Source organism: Magnolia sinica, chromosome 1, assembly GCF_029962835.1.
Source record: "Magnolia sinica isolate HGM2019 chromosome 1, MsV1, whole genome shotgun sequence".
Taxonomy (NCBI): domain Eukaryota; kingdom Viridiplantae; phylum Streptophyta; class Magnoliopsida; order Magnoliales; family Magnoliaceae; genus Magnolia; species Magnolia sinica.
In genome coordinates, this window is record NC_080573.1 from 2,082,351 (window position 1) to 2,085,821 (window position 3,471).

Consider the following 3,471-nt stretch of genomic DNA (forward strand, 5'->3'; position numbering starts at 1 on the left):
GTAGGGATCTTTATTGTGAATGGGCCATCAGGGATGGGGACTATCAGGCCGGTGGCTTGGATCAATGACACGTGGGTCCGGCTCTTCCAAACTTGATGCTGGACCTTGCTCTACAGACATGAGGTGTGGGCATTGTATAAGTTTCATCAATAAATAAACAGCCATGTTTGGTGGATGACAGTTCAATTCGTCTATTTCTTGACTTTTACCTAACACCAGCCCTTAGATAGCGGGGGCCACGTTACCGTTATCATTAAAGAAGGTGATATATGAACGGCTACACAACGATGTGTCTTTTCCACGTGAGAAATGCTTCGTTACTCTGGCTATGGATGGCCATCCATACACAGGCACAGCATCGTCGTGCATGTGGCCGTACATTTACCTCTCAATCAAAACTGTTCAAGTAGTAGGTACACCTGGAATGCATGTCTTGCAGCACATTGCTGGGACCATCTTGGGTAGATCCAATTGAAAATCAAATCCATATGATGATCTTAACCATCCAATTGGTTATCATTTAATGGACGGTTGTAAAGAAACTGTAAACCAGGCCAAATTCACCATTTCAATTCTTATGGCCCCTTGCATACACCGACCAGCTCATCTAATGTGCCAGGTGATCAGCTCCGATACATGGCCCTGCTATATCTAATTGCGGAATTGACGGATCGTATATGAATCAATAAAGAAGATTCAATGCAATAATCTTAGGGCCCATCTGGCTGTTCGGATTGGAAGGGACTGGATGGTATTGGAAGGGATTGGAAGTTAAATCTGGGGATTAGCCCTGCGTGCCAAACAGAGTCGGTGATGATCCGATCCCAATTCCATGGATCTTAAGACAATCCACTAACAACATCATTATTACCTTTAAATCTCATCCAATCTACCCTAATCCATTCAAATTTACCTGGGATGTGTTTGGTTCGAGGGATTGGAAGGGATGGGATGGTTTAATCCCGCGATTGGCCAGGCATGCTAAACAAACTGGATATAGCAATCCAGGGATAGAGCAATCCCATGGATCTCAAGACAATCCACTGACAACACCATCATTACCTAGAAATCCCTGCCATCCACCCTAGTACCATTCAATCCCTTCCAATCCACCCGGCCAAACGGGCCCTTAATGCATACATAATTTGGAAGACATCCGAGCCCCAATGTCGCTGACAAGAATCTTGATCTTCTGCAGCTCACACCCTTAAGAAAATCAATGAGATTGCGATTTTTTGTCTTATATTGGTAAGGGGACTAAGACATCTATTTATATAAAAGAGGGCTGGAAGCTTACCCATCACGCTTCTTCCTTTTACGGTCTTCGCACCGTATGTTTTCATATCCGACTTAATAATCGTGTATAGGAACAAGGGTTCAAGCATCCCATTCCAAACCTATTTATAATGATCACAACTGTAGTGCGGCCCACTGAATTGCCCAATCTGCATAATCCAACCATCAGATTTAAACCGATGATCATGTGTGGCCTACCTGATAAGAGTCTTACATGCCCATCTTTGCAAAGTATACACGTGTCTTCAATTCCCAAGTGGGGTCTCCCACCGTAGATGGACCATGCCTAACTCATCTATATGACAATTGTACCGTTTTCATTTGTTGCGAGATAGCGGCCAAGAAGAAAAATACGACAGACAACCGTACACATCTAGATGCAAATGGTCAAGCAATATTGCCAGCTGCGATGGTTCATTCAAGGTATTTTTAGGGCATATTCCACCCACTATAGGGACTGAAGAGATAGACGGTTTCGATTATCAGACCATGGGGCCCGGTTTTTATATTACATGCGGAGATTTCGCTTTCATAGTCAAAGTTACAACCCATGAAAAGATGAAAAGATCCTATTTTAAGAATGGTTGTACACTATTTGGCTTTTGTTTGTCAAAAGTAAATGCTAGCTTTTGCATAGTTTACCCTTCAAAAATTATAGTATTTATTTGATACTCTGACAAGGCACAGCACTTGATAAGCAGGCGCTTAGAGATTGCACCCGTGGTGAATTTTTTAAATAAAACAAAATGACTAAATCGTGGAAGATGGTGGGTGTCGTTATCTTATCGTCCCAAACTAGGATTGGGGAAACAGCCCTCAAGTGGACATATATATGCTTGTTGAAAATGCCTTTGGATTTATTTATTTTTTTAATAGTCCACATAGCCCGTGCGACAAAAAGCTCCACGGGATCACCATGGTGTGTTCGTGCCATTCACTCCATCCAGCTCAAATAAGGCTGATCCAGAGCTTAAGTGGGCAAACCACACATGAGCTAACACAAATGATGAATTGAGCAGATGACATTTGCTCACTTTGGGTATTGATTGGCAGCAGTTGCAGTTGCTTTTGTGTTAGGGCTGAAAGTGGGTCAGGTTCAATCCGACCGATCTGTGATCCACACGATATTGGGTTGGGCTCGAGCAAGATGTATTGAGTTTGGTCTTGTTCTTGGGATATGAAAATACCAACTTGATAAAACATGGGCCGGGCTCGGGTTGAGGTCTCGGGTTGCTAGAACCAATCCGAACCCGATCAACATATAAGTTACTTATAAATTATAATCGAGTGCGGATTATCTGTGCTAAAGGCACAGGAAATTCCAATATTGTCAGGTTTCATCTGTCCACATAATTTTCAATGACTCAAGCTAACAAGATATGCCAAATTTCTCTCGACACGACTTTTAAATTAGATTTCCTGCATTTTAGCTTGTTTGTTTAGAAAAAATAAAATTCTTTATGATAAATAATTACATAAATAATTAATAAAATCATAGGTAGAAAAACAAGATCTGTATTAAAATAAACTAATGTAATAACAAAAATATTAGCACGGTGTGTTTGTGCCATTCACTCCATCCAACTCAAATAAGGCTGATCCAGAGCTTAGGTGGGCAAACCACCAAGAAAAGGTTGGGCAGACGTCCCCTTGATGTGATGTGTCGCACTTGAGTCTTTACAGTGGCTTCATTTTTTAGGCTCATATCGTGACATGAGCTAACACAAATGATGAATTGAGCAGATGACATTTGCTCACTTTGGGTATTGACTAGCACCAGATGCTTTTGTGTTAGGGCTGAAAGTGGGCCAGGTTCAATCCGATGGATCTGTGATCGATGATATTGGGTTGGGCTCGGGCAAGATGTATCGGGTCTGTTCTTGTTCTTGGGATATGCAAATACCAACTTGATAAAACATGGGTTGGGCTCGGGTTGAGGTCTTGGGTTGCTAGAACTAATCCGAACCCAATCGACATATAAGTTACTTATAAATTGTAATCGAGTGCGGATTATTTGTGTTGAAGGCACAACAAATTCCAATATCGTCAGGTTTCATCGGTCCACATAATTTTCGATGACTCAAGTTAACAAGATATGCCAAATTTCTCTCGACACGACCTTTAAATGAGTAGTTTTCCTATATTTTAGCTTGTTTGTTTAGAAAATAAAATAAA